Source organism: Gopherus evgoodei, chromosome 8 (assembly GCF_007399415.2).
Source record: "Gopherus evgoodei ecotype Sinaloan lineage chromosome 8, rGopEvg1_v1.p, whole genome shotgun sequence".
Lineage (NCBI taxonomy): Eukaryota > Metazoa > Chordata > Testudines > Testudinidae > Gopherus > Gopherus evgoodei.
Genome location: NC_044329.1, coordinates 47,972,326 through 47,989,499, shown reverse-complemented (window position 1 = coordinate 47,989,499; position 17,174 = coordinate 47,972,326). Strand labels below are relative to the sequence as shown.

The 17,174-nt window shown below is 50.4% G+C and overlaps 1 protein-coding gene across 3 annotated transcripts in view; it reads right to left on the bottom strand.

Moving 5' to 3' along the window:
- The window catches only part of MYOC (myocilin), a 33,664-nt gene extending 18,319 nt beyond the window's left edge, over positions 1-15,345 (bottom strand). For all 3 annotated transcript variants that reach the window (XM_030571992.1, XM_030571991.1, XM_030571994.1), the window contains exon 1: positions 15,146-15,345. The gene's annotated coding sequence lies outside the window, so the exon portion shown is untranslated. The remainder of the gene's footprint in view (positions 1-15,145) is intronic.
- Between the last annotated feature and the right edge of the window lie 1,829 nt (positions 15,346-17,174).

The window sequence follows — 17,174 nt, the reverse complement described above, 5'->3', positions numbered from 1 at the left end:
CCTGGGTCACTGCCCCAGCAAGGAGACCACGCATGATCTGGAGAAAATCCACCAAGTGTTGAATTAGTGAGTTCTGACCACAGTTAGTGGTACTGCCCCCTGTTGGGTGACTGGGGATATTAACCTTTTGTAACACCACTGCATCTCAAGAGGCAGCAGCCAGAGGGTGTGACTGGAGCACATGTAGACGTGCCCAACCTATCCTGGATTTAGCTGGCTTGGGTATGGGTAGTAATGAAGCTGCAGCAGCCCGTGCTTTGATGCAGGCTGGCTGCATGAATAATCACCCAGGCTTCTTGGCAGCTTCACCGCTCTGGTAGCAAAGTTAGCTCACTTCAAGCTAGCTCAGGTTTATCACCCTGCACTCCTCTGTGCCAGGCCTTTACTGAAAGGCACTCCTGCCAGGTGAGACCATTGAGCATCACGTTACAGACCTGCATCATAAAGCAAAGGGCTGTGAAGCGGAATAGTCAATAGCAGACTAACTGTGGACCATGTTGTTTGTGGCATGACCAATAACCAGCTCACAGCAGGGGTATTAGGAAAAATAGGCTGGACCCTGAAGGCCAGTGGACAGTTTCAGGGCTCCCTTGTTTCCCAAGTGAGTATTAGAAAGCAGAAAAAAGTACCTCCAAGTAAAAATGCACACCAAAGCATAGCGATGGAATAATGATACCTCGCTCATGTATGGTGCTTTTCATCAGCAGATCTCAACATACTTTATGAAGGTTGGTTTCATTATCCCAGTTTTACAGATAGGGAAACTGAGGGACAGAGTGGGGAAGTGACTTGCCCAAGGTCACCCAGCCAGGCTAGTGGCAGAGCAGGGAATGAAAGCTGGGTGGGAGGGGGTGAAAAATCCACACCCCTGAGTGACGTAGTTCCAGTCCAGTGCTTTGTCCACTAGACCACACAAGTAAACAGCAGAGACTAGAGACTTGTTTGCAGGAAATGTGGAAGCAATCAACACAAAGGTGTCCAGCCATAGGTCTGCAATGTTTTATAGATGCATTATAGACTCACAGACTTCATCGAGTCTGACCTCCTGCACATTGCAGGGCACAGAACTTTTCCACTCCTGTAATAGATATTCCTGGGGGAATTCTGTTCCACTGCATATGCACAGAATTTATGTCCTCCACAGATTTTTTGCTTTCCTGCAGCAAAATGACTTTGACGGGGAAGCAAAGGGAAGCTACAAGAGTTGTCATGCCACCCTCCCCAGCAGTATGTTTGTCATAAACAGATAGCTAAGGGTTAATGTCTCTTTCACCGAAAGACGTAACCTGAAACACCTGACCAGAGGACCAATCAGGAAACAAGACTTTTTCAAATCTGGGTGGAGGGAAGTTTGTGTGTGGGTCCTTTGTTCTTGGTCTTGTATCTGTCCCTCCCGGGAAGGATTTTTCTATTTCCTGCTTCTAATCTTCTGTTTCCCAGTTGTAAGTACAAAAGATAGGTTTGTTTTTTTTTGTAGTTACATGTGTGTAGTTGCTGGAGTGCTTTGAATTGTATTCTTTTTGAATAAGGCTGTTTATTCATATTTCTTTTAAGCAATTGACCCTGTATTTGTCACCTTAATACAGAGAGACCATTTTTATGTACTTTTTCTTTCTTTTTATATAAAGCTTTCTTTTTAAGACCTGTTGGAGTTTTTCTTTAGTGGGGAACTCCAGGGAATTGAGTCTGTGCTCACCAGGGAATTGGTGGGAGGAAGAAGTCAGGGGAAAATCTGTGTGTGTTAGATTTACTAGCCTGACTTTGCATTCCCTCTGGGTGAGGGGGGGAAGAGAGATTAGCTCTCGGTACTTCTGTTTTCCAAGGCTGGAAACGGGGAGGGTGGAATCCCTCTGTTTAGACTCACAGAGTTTGCTTCTGTGCATCTCTCCAGGAACACCTGGAGGGGGGGAAGGGAAAAGGTTTATTTCCCTTTGTTGTAAGACTCAAGGGATTTGGGTCTTGGGGTCCACAGGGAAGGTTTGGGGGGACCAGAGTGCCCTAAAACACTCTAATTTTTGGGGTGGTGGCAGCTTTACCAGGTCCAAGCTGGTAACTAAGATTGGAGGTTTTCATGCTAACCCCCATATTTTGGACGCTAAGGTCCAAATCTGGGACTAGGTTATGACAATGTTTCAGGGGCCCAGGATAGTCAGCAGAGCGGTAAATCACTGTGGGGCAGGAGGCGGGACTGGGGAAGACCCGGCTGGTGGCTCCTATTCTGCACCAGGCTCAGCTGCTAGTCCCATCTGGGCTGGAGAGGACGGGACTTCCTCTTCCCCTGCAGAGCATCCAGAGCTGAGTCAGACCCACTGGATGCAGGAAACTCTGCAAACTCTCCCCTGCCCCCTTCCTGCATCCATCGCTCCTCAGCTGCAGGGGGAGAGGTCCCTGTACAGGTAGCTGCTCCCCCATTCACCCAACTCCCATGCATCCAGACCCTCCTGCCAAGCCTCAGCCCCCCACACTCAGAATCCCGCCCATGACTCCCACTCCCCAGGCACCTGGGCCACCCAGACAAGCCACTGGTACCCAGATCCCCACCCCACCGAGCCCCAACCAGCTGCATCTGGACCCTCCACTGTGCTCCCCCACACCAAACCCCCTCAGCTGAGCTCTAGTCCTCCAGACTCCCCACCCACTGAGCCTCAACCACCTTCACCTGGACCCCCCTGCAGAGTCCCATCACTGTTGCACCCAGAACCACCCCCCCAACAAGCCTCTGTGCATCCAGATCCCCCCTGCACTCGGATCCCCCACTGAGCTGCCCACACCCAGATTTTCCCACACAAAACCCTCTCACCCACACCTAGATCCCCCACACACAAAGCCCCTCCACACTTGGATCCTGCCTTGCTGAGCCTGCCTGTCCACACCTGGTGCACCTGGCTTCGAGAAGCCCTAGGGTGTTTCTGGGGCAGGCCCGTCCTTGTGCTGTGTCAGGGTTGGGTGCAGCCTCACTGCTGAGTCCATGTCCTGGGGAGTCGGAGCTGCACAGTGATCTCCTACGTCTGTGTAGCCAGTGGCCTGTGCTCTCCGGTGCCATGCTGGAGCCTCCACATTTATTTGACAAATACAATTTGAAGAATTTTAAAATAGTGTGTGTAGAATTTTTTTTTTTTTTTTTGGTGCAGAATTTTTAATATTTTGGCACAGGAGTAAATAGCCCCCTAACCTTTGGCTGAGTTAGTGAAGTCCTCAAATCATGGTTTAAAGCAGGGGTCAGCAACCTATGGTACACGTGCCAAAGATGGCACGCGAGCCAATTTTTAATGGCACGCTGGGGCCTGCCGGCACCCCAGTGTGCCATTAAAAATCCTGCTGATGCAACAAGCTGCAAGGTCCATGCACCCGGGCTGGAGCGCCGGGCGAGCACAGCGAGCCGCCGTCCTCTCCACCGCCTTCCCCCCCTTCCTCATGAGCCATGTCACCGTGCACAGCGCTCTGGGGGCTGGGGCTGCGAACTCCCGCAGGGCAGCGTTTGGCTCCGTGGGGAGGGCAAGATGCTCCCTGCTCATCCAGAGCCCCGCCGCCGCGTGCAGCCCCACTCCACCCCTCAGAGCGCTGCACACGTGGCAGCAGGGCTCCAGATCGGTGGGGAACCTCATGGTAAGGAGTATGGGTCGGGGGGGGGGGGTTGGATAAGGAGTGGGGGCAGTCAGGGGACAGGGAGCAGGGAGGGGTTGGATGTAGGGGGTGGGATCCCAGGGGGGTTGTTAGGGTGTGGGGGTCTCTGGAGGGGGCAGTCAGGGAGCAGGGGGACTTGGATGGGGCATGGGAGTCCCGGGGTCTGTTGGGGGGGGTGTAGCGGTCAGGGCAATCGGGACAGGGAGCAAGGAGGGCCCTGGGGAGGCAGTTAGGGTGGGGGGTGGTCTCTGGAGGTGATGGTCAGGGGACAAGGAACTGGGGGGGGTTGGGAATTCAGGGGGACTGTCAGGAGGTAGGGGTGTGGAGAGGGGTTGGGTAAGCAGGGAAGCATTGTTGTATAGGTCCTGAGTTCTGGGGGGCCTGTCGGGGTGGGAAGCAGTTAGATAGGCATGGGAGTCCAGGGCGTTCTGTCTGGGTGCAGGGGTGTGGATAAGCGTTGGGGCAGTTAGGGGACAGGTAGAGTCCTAGTGGGGCAGTCAGGTGACAAGGGGCAGGAAGGCTTAGATAGGGGGTGAGGTCCCAGGAGGGGGTAGTCAGGACAAGGAGCAGGGGGGTGTTGGGGATTCTGGGGGGGGCAGTCACCCAGCCCTCTGCCCTGAGCCCTGCCCCCCCCCCCACACACCCACCCAGCCCTCTGCCCTGAGCCCTGCACCCCCACAACCCCCCCCCGGCCCCTGCCCTGAGCCCTGTACCCTCCAGCCCTCTGTTGACTCCTTCACCCCCCCCGCATGACCCCAGCCCTGACTCTGGCACCTCCGCACATACCCAGCCCCCCTACCCTGACATCTGCACACCCCCACATGTGCCTAGCCCTCTGCCCTGACTCTTGCACCCCACACATCCCCAGCCCCCCCCATATCCCATGCACCCTACACATGCCCATCCCCACCCTGAGCACCAAACGGGAGCTCCTGCACCCCCACTCACATTCCCACCTGCACCCCTCATCCCAGGTAAGTGCCCCCACACCCAAACCTCCTGCCCCAACCCTGAGCCCTCTCTCTCATTCTAGCTCCTGGCCAGACCCTACACCCCCAGTCCTGTGCTCGGTCCACTCCCACCCTCAGCTCAGTGCAGAGAGAGGAAGAGAATGGGCCAGAACCAGGGAGAAGGTAGGTACCCACTGTATGTGGGCAGGGCTGGGACCCCAGACCGGCAGCAGGCTTAGTGGATCCAGCAGCCATGATCCCGGCTGGCAGGAGCCGGCAGATGGAACCCCTGAATGGCAGTGGACTGAAGCCGCTCAGCCCACTGCCGGTCTGGGGTCCCAGCTGCTAGCCCCACACAGCCTGCTGCCGGTCTGGGGTTCTGGGTGCCGGATCCTTCCCAGCTGGGGTCCCAGCCACAGCCCCACTCAGCCCACTGCCAGCCTAGATGAACAGAACCCAAGACCAGCAGTGAGCTGAGTGGGCTGGCAGTGTAAGATCAACATTTTAATTTAATTTTAAATGAAGCTTCTTAAACATTTTGAAAACCTTGTTTATTTTACAATATAACACTAGTTTAGTTATATAATATATAGACTTGTAGAGAGAGACCTTCTAAAAAACATTAAAATGTATTACCGGCATGCGAAACCTTAAATTAGAGTGAATAAATGAAGACTCGGCACACTGCTTCTGAAAGGTTGCTGATCCCTGGTTTAAAGACTTCAAGTTACACAGAATCCACCATTTACTCTAGTTTAAACCTGCAAGTGACCTGTGCCCCATGCTGCAGAGGAAGGTAAAACCCCCCCAGGGTCTCTGCCAATCTGACCTATGGGAAAATTCCTTCCGGACTCCAAATCTGGTGATCAGTTAGACCCTGAGTACATGGGCAAGACCCACTGTCCAGACACCTGGGAAAGAAATCTCTGTAGTAACGTAGAGTCCTCCCCATCTAGTGTCCCATCTCTAGCAGTTGAGGATTTTTGCCACTAGCAGTCGCCAAAGAGCCATTAAATGCAACCATATTGCAAAAGCGTGTTGCTTTGTATGCACATTGCAAATATATAGGTACCCCCATATAAAAGCATATAGTTGGAGAAGAAAGCAGTGGTGCAGAAACAGAGCTCTTTGCTTGGCCATGGTACACTTACACAGCCAAGTGGTTGTGTACAACAAATTGGTTTGATACTGGAAATAAATAAACACAGAGTGACTCTCTGAATAGATACTGGAGCTAAGGGCAATGTCAGCCCAGCAGATGTGTGAAAGATGATTGACATTGCAGCATTGTCTGGGAGATTGTAGCCGGGTGGATTGGCCGCCCATAAACCTGGAGGGGGAGGAGCCTTTCATTGAACCCTGGTGGGTGGAGCCACACCATGCTAACCCTCCCACCGAAAGTTAGTGGGCAGGACCGGAAGTACAAAAGGCGGGCTGGAGCACTCAGTTGGGAGGTAGCTGCCAGAGAAGCCAGATGCCTCCTGTGAGCTCCTGAGCTGGGAGGCTGCTGCAGTACTGGCCAGGGCCATTTACAGACCCGAGCACGGAGGAGCTGAAGTGCTGACAGAGGCCTTCTTCCCAGACCACCCTCTACAGAGCCAAGTACACCGAGAGGCAATTAGGCAGTGGCCCGGGGGAGCCGACCCCTGTCTGGCTGCAGTGTTGACAGTGAGTGAGTCAGTGTGTTGCGGTCAGGATCCCCGCTGACCCAGTGGCAAACCGCTCCACCACTGCTAGGGCCCTGGGCCGGGATGCAGAGGAGTGGGTGGGCTGACGTCCTCCCTGCCACCCCAAGCCGTGGGTGGCAGTCTCCTCATCTCTTAGGCAAGAAGCCTGCGCTTGTTGGCCCTCTGCCAGAGCTAGGAGGCCCAACTGTTTGCCGCTTAACCTGAGTGCAGGCCTGAGCCAGAGACTCTTTGCTGCCTCACCCTGACCAGGGGCTGGGGCTCCGTAATTGTGTTTGTTGTTTGGCCCTGATCACAGGCCCGAGCTCACATCTCCCGTCACCCCACTGATTCCCCACGTCAGGTGACCCTGACCCCCCCCCCCCGACCCCAGAGAGATAGTGGGGCAGCTTGGCCGCCCACAAACCCAGAGGGGGAGGAGCCACTCCCCCCAACGGACTACAGAGATGTAGAGTCTACTTATGAGAAGCCAGGTAAGTAAGTGTGGCTGAGACAGCTGGCCTGAGTATAGAATGGGCATCCTTGTAAGTAGGAGAGTTTAGTGGCCGGGGATTTGGGTTCAATTCTCAGATTAGCCAGTGTGACCATGGGCAAGTCACTTACATGGTCTTGTGCCTCATTGATTTAAGAACTGGGCAAACTCTAAGTTCTTAAGCAGCATTTCTCTTACTTTGCCTAGCTGTACATTTCAATTAACCAACACTCACTGACTGAAAACCTGCTCCTTCCAAGTCCACGTATGGCCAAAATATCGAAAACCTTCCATTTTTGTTCTTTACAGTATTGGAGCAATGTTCCTATAGGGGATTTATTAAGACTAGCTCCCTCAGAATTTGCAGTGACTGTAGAGGTGTTCGCTATGCCTCTTTGCCTGAGGACAAGTCTACACTTGGTGCAGAAGCACTGATGCATCTGTAGTGCTTTAATGAAGATGCTCCTAGCTGACGGGCGAGAGCTCTCCTGTCGACACAGTTAATCCACCTCCCCAAGAGGCAGTACTTATGTTGATGGGAGAAGCTCTCCCCGACATAGCGCTGTCTACATGGGGGGTTAGGTCGGTGTAACTACGTCGCTCAGAGGGGTGGATTTTTCACAAAGGAAGCTGTCCCTGGGTGATTTGGTAAATGCCTGAAGATAATGGTGCCAAAATATGGACTGGAAGCTCTTTGGGGCAGGGCCATCTCTTTGTTCTTTGTTTGTACAGCACTAACGCAGTGGCACTGTGGTCCATGACCGCTTGGAATTCAGAGAACATAGCAGAGACTGAGAGTATGTCTGCACCACAAATGTAAGTTGACCTATATTAGGTCAACTTTTAGCCAACACAGTAATTATTGCGGTGGTTCATGTCTATACTCCTTGGGTCAGTGGTGTGCATCCTCACCAGGGATGCTTCCACCGACCTAAAAGGGGCAGGGAGTGGCTGGGAGCCCCATCTCTCAGCTCCACTGGCAGCTCCCTACCAGGAGCCTGGCTGCCCCACAGGCTCCAGGGCTAATGGTGGGCTGCCTCCGCTGCTCCCCGTTGCCTGCAGGGAGTGGGGGGAAACTGCCTGGGGCTTCTTGCCCCCCATTGTTCCCCACTGGGAGCCTGGGGAAGCCACCTAGGGCTTCTCACCTCCCTTCCTCACCCCTGCCTGCTCCCCACAGGGAGCTGGCCAGCCTTGTCAATTTCACAGCTCAAGATTGCCTGGCTCCCAGCAGGGAGTGGGCAGGGGGACTCTTGGGCTTCTTCAAGGGAGCCAGGGCAGGGAGGAGTTTTGTTGTCAATTCCACAGGTCCTGCGTCACCTTAACTACACCAATATAAGCCCTATGCCTCTCATGGAGGTGGAGTTTTTATGTTGGTGTAGTGGGGCAAGTCTGTAGGAGAGATACTGACATAGTTAGATTGACATGACCTGCCTTATCTTGACCTAACTGTGTAGTGTAGACCAGCCCTGAGAGAGATGGATAAGAGGATGATTGAATCAGTTGGTGTTAATCTGGTGTAAAGCATAAGCCAGAAACAATGACTGAGGAGCAGCACTGCTGTTCCAGCAGCCAGTCAGCTGGACAAGTGGTGCTGCATTAAAGCCCACACCTTGATGCCTCTGGAGAAGCTGATCCATTGCCCTGCAGCACTGGCTTTTTAAGGTCTGCAGGCTTTGGTGATGTGTTCAAACACCCTTTCTGCATGGTGGGATGTTGAGACAACAGACTCAGCCCTATTGCTGGCACAGGGGCTCAGCCTGCAATCGCTCCAGTAATGCTGAGTCCACAGTCTCCCTTGGCAGTTCGTTCCATTGATTAACTGTTCCTATTTTCCTGCACTCCAACCTATTATTTAATTTTCCCTTCTGCAGCGTAAGCTTATTTCTTCTTGTTCTTTTCTTAACAAGTGAATAATCTCTCCCTGCCCTCTTCATAATCTCCACCGATGTTCTGTGAGTTATCCTCTCCCTCCTTTAGTTCTTTAGCCTCAACATATCCAACCTCTGACGCAACATTCATTTTAGTGCCACTTTCTCGCCTGTGTGGACCATATTTTTTTTAATAATGTGCTCTCAAAAACTGATGCGATTGCACTACCTAATTAATTACTTTGCTCATCTTACACACCATCGTCTCATTAATATCTCCCAGCAGCTGTATTGCCAACTCTCATGACTTTATTGCAAGACTTACGATATTTGGTGTATTTTTTTTTCTTTTTCCTTAGCCCCAGGGCCACAGGCTGACCCATCTTTTTTTTTAAAGAAAGTCTCTAGCTCTCACAGTTACATCGAAATGTGACAATGTCCACACTAAAGAGTCAAGCCCAAAATTAAGTCAAATTCCTGATTTATGGGGACCTGACCCATGACTCTTGAATGCGGGGGATTGACAATGTTGCAGCATGACATGGCTTTTTGTGCCAAATGTCACATGGTTAACGTTCATCCAGTTTATCTGGTGACGCCAAGTTATAAAATCTTCTCCATGGTACTGTCTAGGCCAAACTGAAGTTTCTGGGTTTATACCTTCTAGCAAACACTTGTATTTGGTGTCACTGATTTTGGGGGCAAATTTTCCCAACTGTATGAAGGTGGCAGTGCTAGAGACTCCATGAAATCTACTAGGACCATAGTTATTGCCATGGATTTCACATGAAAGGTGCTCTGATACTGTGGTAGTGAGCAACAGGATAGAACATTAACATTGTTTTTGTTTGCTTGCTTGCTTTTTTTTTTTTTTCCTACTCCCATTGGCTTTTTCCATTAGGTGCCTACATGGTAGCTGAGCAGAGTAATCTTGGAAATCTAATCCTGCCCTTCCCTAGCTGTCAGATTCATATTTATAGATTGATATTCAGATTCCTAGGCCAGAAAGAGCCTTTGTGATCATCTAGTCGACCCCCCTGTATAACACAGGCCAGAGAACTGCCCCTAAACAATTTCTAGAGCAAATCTGTTAGAAAATCATCCAATTTTGATTTTTAAATTGTCAGTGATGGAGAATCAACCCTTGGTACATTGCTCCAATGGCTAATTACTCTCACTGTTAAACATTTACACCTTATTTCCAGCATGCATTTGTCTAGTTTCAACTTGCGGTCAGATTGTGTTAGACCTTTCTCTGCTAGACTGAAGAGCCCGTAATTAAATATTTGTTCCCTGTGTAAATACTTTTAGACTGTGATCAAGTCACCTCTTTGGTAAACTAACTAGATTGAGCTCTTTGAGTTTAAGGCATGTTTTCTAATTTCACCCATGTGGAGACTGCAGAAGCTGTGAGAGTGAAGCGCGATTTATGAATAAATACCCTCCATTTCCCTAGCACTCAAAGCATTTTATTAGGGGTGTGTGAGTATCAGCAGCAGCATTGTAAAGCTGAGGAAACTGACTTCCCCCAAGGCCATGCACCAATGCACGGACAAACCCATCCTCTCATCTGCATCTGCTAGTTGAGGATGTGTTAAGTAAAGGACTTATGCTTCCCTTTGTCAGCTTTGTGCATGTTAAACCTTATTACTAAGAAATACCATGGTTTCAAATCTGTTAAGAGTTCATGTGCTTTAATCTCTTCATTTCCTCTCTGGCTAGCCCTGCTGCTCAGAGAACATCCCAGCTCCTTGCAGTGGCGCCAGCTAAAGCCATGGGGAAGGTGCTGTGTGAGACTGACAGCACTTACATAAGCACAGCTGCTAGCAAAATTAATATTTTTTTTTAAATGCAATTAAATCTGTCTCATGACCCCAGGGGATGAGAGAGAGCGGGGGAGGGGGCGAGAGAGGACACATAGACAGGGATGGACATGTGCATGCTCAGTACTGAAACGAGACTGCTTTGGCCCAGAGCAGTCAGCTAAGGATCTGAGCCAACGTAGCTAATGTCCGACTCTGTGCCCAGAGCAGCCCATCTGTAGTTACAGAATGTCATCAGCACACCCCCCCACCTGCCTCTCCCTCGGGTGTATTTCTGGGCCCTCAGGTGCCTGCAGTGACAAACCCGGACGCATCCATCCCAAGCCACTCTGAGCCTGAAATAAAGTTCCCCAGACGACTGAGACGCTGTGCCTCAAAGCCAAGTTACCCCAGGGGAAGGGGCTGTTGCTGGCTTGCTCCTTGGCACAGGTGGGGTCTGAGAGGGCCAGTGGATGGAGATGAGCCACTGTTCAAGGGTGGCACGACATGTCTACTCCTCATCTCTCAGCAGTTGGCTTAGGGGCTGTCATACTGGCTCTCTGGGATCTAATGTGGGTAGTGGGACCAGGGCCTGGGAAACCTTAACCCTTCCAAACTTTAACAGTTAGGCGCCTTTCAAAGGGGCAGGATTGGTAACAATGCCAGGTTGGGGGGCATGCTAATTGGACTCTGCTGAAGCAAATTCAGCTTTAACCCTTTCCAAGGCTGCTCTGGTTGGCAATTTGCCTGCTTTGTCACCAACTCCAAAGGTTTAAACCAGCTCGACAAGGCAGTCCCAAAGCCAGAGGTGGCACTCTGTCAAAGTGTGCAGATGGCCAAGCTTACACATAAAAGCTGCATGGAGCAGCAAGGATTCAGGGGAGGACAACATGTGGTTACAGACAACGCTGCCCTTAGCTTGTCTGCAGTCCCCACAAGTAGCCTCACTTGTCTACGTCCTGCCTGGGTCTATGTACAATTTGCCTGCGGTGCATGTAGGACCCCATTAATGTACACAGATGTGCCTGTGTCTTGCCGATGCCACAGTAGGGCTCCAGCCCCACAGAGCTCCCTGCCTGTAAATACTTTTGCTTGGCAAGGAGAAAAGCATGGCCCCCAAGTGGGAGAGGGATAGGGTTAGAAAGACTGGAGCTGACGGGCTCTGCATTTGACAGGCAATCAATCTAAATCTGGGCTCAGCATGTTATTCGTATGGCTTACGCATCTTTGCCTGGAAGTGCTCACTTTCATGTACAGTACAGCAGGGCTGCCGTTGGCCCAGATGATCCATGTCACACAGGCTCTGTGTAATCACGCTCAGCTCCTACCACTGCTGCATGTCAACAGGACCCGCCTCAACCCTCAGTCCCTGGGCACTTCCATGCACATTCTCTGCCGCTACTGATGTATTTGATCAGTGCTTTGGTGATACAAATAAGTCCTGACCTGCAACCCTGCTCTTCCAGGCATTCTCCTACACAGCTCTGCTACGGTACCTCCTGCCTCATCTGCTATTCCAGCCCTGAGCCACGCCTGTGAACTGTGCCAAAATGGGGCATGGACCACTAGTCACACAGTGACCCAGTGACTCCTGTCAAATGCATTTCACTTGGGGCCTGAGCAGTCTTTAGGGTCACACCTACAGACGTTAACATGGTGGTGGTGCCCTGCCCCATCTCACGCTGTAGGTCTCATCATTTTGGTTGCTTGGCGTGATCGATGTCAAGGCCAGAAGGGAGCCCTATCAGATCTCACCTGCCCTCTTGAATAACACAGGCCAGAGAACCTCACCCAATGACGCCTGTATCAAGCCCAATAATTTGGCTAAAGCAACTTCCAGCAATTTGTCCTGTCTTACATTGAAGACCAAGCAATGGAGATGTCACCACTTCCCTTGGTAGCTTGTGCCAAAGGTTAAACACCCTCATTGTTAAAAATGTGTTAGTTCTAATTAGAATGGCTTTAACTTCCAGCCATTATTGCTTGTTATGCCTTTTGCGGCTAGATTTAAAGAGCCCTTTAGAACTGCGTATATTCTCCCCTTAAAGGGACACCTGCCCCATGGGTAAGTCATGCCTCAAGCATATCAAGGCATCTGCTCCTCTCTCATCGTGCTAGAAACAGCCACAGATAGCCTCATCCTACTGGCTAACCTAGCAAGCAGCCGCACCACTTTCCTATCTTGCAGCCACAGAAATCAATGTAGCTGTGTTTACATGTCTATGAAGCAGTGACCAGGGTGAGAAATCGGGAGCTGGTGGCCTTTCTCACATGCTTTAGATAAGCAAAGACTTCAAGAGGAGCATTTACATCACCTCCTGTTCTCTTGTGCCAATATTTATTTAAAACCCTCAGTAGTGTTTCTTTCTTCCTTGTGGCTCAACAGTAGGGCTGGTTAAAGCTTTTCAACTGGAAACTTGTCATGGAAAGGTTGGCTTGACACCACTGCCATGTTTTCACACACATTTTGATTTGGCCAAAATTTCTCACAATATTGCAACCCATGCACCAGGTTACAAAGCCACTCCCTTCTATTTGCCCTGGCGGCCCCTCCCTCACGCTGCAGGGGTGAGGCAGGCCAAACCTGAGCAACACTAGAATGGCAAGGTGACCTGCCTTGGGGAGCAGGGATGAAGCGGGGGGGGGGGACGACACATGGCGCCAGGGAGCGTAGGGGAGGCTGAAGAGCCAAGGTGCGGTTGTGGGGGGCAGAGCTGAGAAGATTGGAGGGACACCAAGGTACATGGGGGGCTGGATAGGAGGCCTGTGGAAGTGGAGGTGGGGGTTGCACAAGGAGGTAGGGGAATCTCCTGGTTTGGGGGAGGGGAATAATGTGGGTAGCCCAGGTATGATGTATGGCCAGGTCAGGGGGCCTGGGCGCTTGGGAACTCTGGAGGGGGCTTGATGGAGGGGGATCCTGCAGCCTACGGGAACATACAAATACATGGAGGGTCTGGGAGGGGGGTCTATTTAAGAGCTAGGGCACAGCAGGGTGTGTAGAAGTTACGGCCCAAAACAGGGGAGTGCTGGGGGAAAACCTAGCCAGCCAAGGAGTCCTGGGGTGGGGGTGGAACTGAGGTAGATGAGGGATCCTAGAGTATTTGTGGGAGAGTTCATAGGCATTGGGGGGGCAGGGGTTCCATAGGGGAACCAAGGATGTATAAGGGGTTGGGGGGATTATGGCTGGGGCTTCATAAGAGGCTGCGGATATATGCAGGATTCTAGGAGTCAGGCTTGTATCGGGCTGGGGTTGTACTAGATTAGAAATGGGGTGACAGATTAAGTCCATGATTTCTTGTCTTCTCATTCATGGCCACAGAGACCAAATGATCACCATCTTCTTTATAACAATGCTTAGCATAGTCAAAGGCTGTTACCAAGTGCACCCTCAGGCTTCTTGTCCCAAGAGTAAACATGCCCAGTTTCTTTAACTTTTCCTCATAGGTCAGGTTTTCTAAACCTTCTATCCATCATTTTTGTTGCTCTCCTCTGGACTCTCTCCAATTTGTCCACATCTTTCTTAAAGCATGGCACCCAGAACTGGACACAGTGCGCCAGCTGAGTCTCCCCAGTGCCGAGTAGAGCGGGACAATTACTTCCCCAGTTTTACGTACAACAGCCCTGCTTGTACACCCCAGAATGATGGTACCTTTTGGTTTTGCAACTACATCACACTGTTGTCTCATATTCAATTTGGAATCCCCAGAGCCTTTCCAGCAGGGAGCGTCATATGGAACTGGACTGGAACTCAAGAGGGATGTGTTTGCTTTCTGGCACTACCCACAACATGCTCTGTTACTGTAGGCAAGGCCCGGGAGGTGCAATTTTCAAAGGGGATCTGCTGACCAAAGTGAGTGCTAACCTCTTTTTGAAAATCTGGCCTTAATCTCTGTGTGCCTCAGTTCCCCAGCTATACAATGGGGATAACAACACTTCTGTCTGCCCACCCTTGGCTCTGTCCTGTTGCCTTAGATTAGAAAGTCTTTGAGTCAGGAACTGTCTCACCATGCACAAAGCAGAGCATAGCGGGGTACTCATGCACTGCAGACCTGGAACTCCCATGATGCACTGGGATGGCTCAGCCAGAGGGCAGACCACAATGCATCATAGGAAATGTAGGCCATGCAGGCAGCCTAGCACACTCAAACTACAAATCCCATGAGGCACTGTGGCAGTTCAAGTGGATCCAGTTCAATTCCATTTTTCAAACAAACATTTGGGGGTGACCTAGTCTCTCCCCGCACCCCCCAAAACCATCATTTCAGTTTGCCACTGGAAAAATTTTGGTCTAATCAACTTTTTTCTGTGGAACAATTCGATTGTCTGGAAATCCCATTTTCCACTGAAAAAAATATTTTGACAGAAAAGACCAGCCAGCTCAAATACATAATCAAACCAAATGAGTGTAGGAAGCAGGTACACTCTGTTTGAAATAGCAGCCATTCTCATGTTTACCATGCTGCAAGTTCTGTATAACCATAGATCCGTTAAACATGTTGCAACTGCATTGCAATGCCCTTGGTGGGGTTGGCATACAGTGAAGTGGCTTTTTATAAGATCTCCATTTCTAAAGTGACCTCCTGTCCACAATAAACCAATCAATCCTTTAGCCCTCTTTCTAAATAAACATTTCCCCAAAGCCTGTAACTTATGATAAGCCGTCTTAGCCTTCAGCTGTGCAGGCCAGTTATGGGAGCATTTGTAGACGCAGAAGAAAGCAATATGTTAAAATGCCGATAAGTACCTCTTGGCTGGCCATGCTGGCTCTCCCCGAGCAGTCACCACACTGGCATCTTCTCCTTCCAGCATTAAAAGCAGACTGGCACTGGGTTCCAGTACTGGCCATGCCTTTGTAATGACTGTATTGGTGGAGGCACCCTGTCATAAACAGATAGCTAAGGGTTAATGCCTCTTTTACCTGTAAAGGGTTAAGAAGTTCACCTAGCCTAGCTGACACCTGACCAGAGGAACCAATGGGGGAACAAGATGTTTCCAAAGGAAGGAGGGAAGTTTCCTTTGTTTAGTCAGTTTCAGCCGGAGTGAAAAAGATCAAGGAACCAGCCTCTTATCAGAGTAGTAAGTTTTAGAAAGGAATAAATAGGTTTATGTTTATTTTCTTTGTAACTTCCCATTAAGGGAATTATCAAATTGGGTATTCTTGTGTGTATTATGGTTTTTGCCCAGGGGAACATCCTGTGTTTTCAATCTATTGTCTGTGAGATTAGCTGATATGCTGTCTCCCAGAGGTTTTTTTAACCTTTCTTTTCTTTAATTAAACACCTTCTTTTTAAGAACCTGATTTTTCCTTGTTTTAAGATCCAAGGGGATTGGATCTAGACTCACCAGGAATTGTTGGGGAAAATGAGGGGGGATGGTTAAATTCTCCTGCGTTAGCATGCCGTGAGCTTCAGATCATCAGTCAGGACCTCGTCTCACTCATCTGTTATCAGTCCCAGTTGCTCAGCAGGAGCGGAGATCTTGAACATCCTATACATTATTACCACTCTTGTGCGGAGGACGAGATGCGGCCCAGAAGCTTGTTGCAAGACTGCAGGTTTTTTATCATGACAGTAGGGGCAGAGATCAGGCTTGGTGACTTCTGACATTCCTACCTTCCTCACACAGAATGCAGCCTGCCCATTGTTTGCTGGGCCAGGCTTTTGCCAAGGACCATGTAGTGTTCTGCATTGCATGGTACGTATACTGGAGGACCAGTTCCTGGCGGCCGCCAGGGATCTGTGAAAGCCTGTTGGTCACAAACTCACTGCAGTCTGGCAGCCTCACATAGCTTAGGAGTTAGAGAATTGATATAGCAAAGCAGCCCAGTGTCTGCCCCTGGATAACTGCAGGCTCAAGAGGTATTATAAAAAATGGTCATAATTCAAGCAACAGGGTCTTCCACAGCTTCAGTCCTCTGCTATGAAAACTCCATTGGAGCAATAGCTGGCTCTTTCAGCTAAAGCCAGAGTCCTTTTCCTGCTGGAGTGGTTCTCTGAGGCCTGGTCTACACTACGCGTTTAAACCGAATTTAGCAGCATTAAACCAATTTAACCCTGCACCCGTCCACATAACGAGGCCCTTAATATCGATAAAAAGGGCTCTTTAAACGGGTTTCTGTACTCCTCCCCGATGAAAGGAGTAGCGCTGAAATCGGTATTGCCATGTTGAATTAGAGTTAGTGTGGCCGCAAATCGACGGTATTGGCCTCCTGGTGGTATCCCACAGTGCACCATTGTGACCAGTCTGGAAAGCAATCTGAACTCGGATGCACTGGCCAGGTAGACAGGAAAAGCCCCGCGAACTTTTGAATTGCATTTCCTGTTTGCCCAGCATGGACCTCTGATCAGCACGGGTGGCGATGCAGTCCCAAAACCAAAAAGGAGCTCCAGCATGGACCGTACAGGAGATACTGGATCTGATCGCTGTATGGGGAGACAAATCTGTTCTATCTGAGCTCCGTTACAGAAGACGAAATGCTAAAGCATTTGAAAAAAATCTCCAGGCTATGATACAGAGTCCACAGCACAGTGCTGTGTGACAAGCGTAACGGAAAGCCAAAGAATCAAATGGACGCTCATGGGGGGGGGGGGGAGACTGAGGACTCCAGCTATCCTACAGTCCCCACAGTCTCCGAAAAGCATTTGCATTCTTGGCTGAGCTCCCAATGCCTGTAGGATCAAACACATTGTTCGGGGTGGTTCAGGGTATATCTTGTCAATTCCCCCCCATGAAAGAAAAGGGAAAAAAATCGTTTCTTGACTTTTTTCAATGTC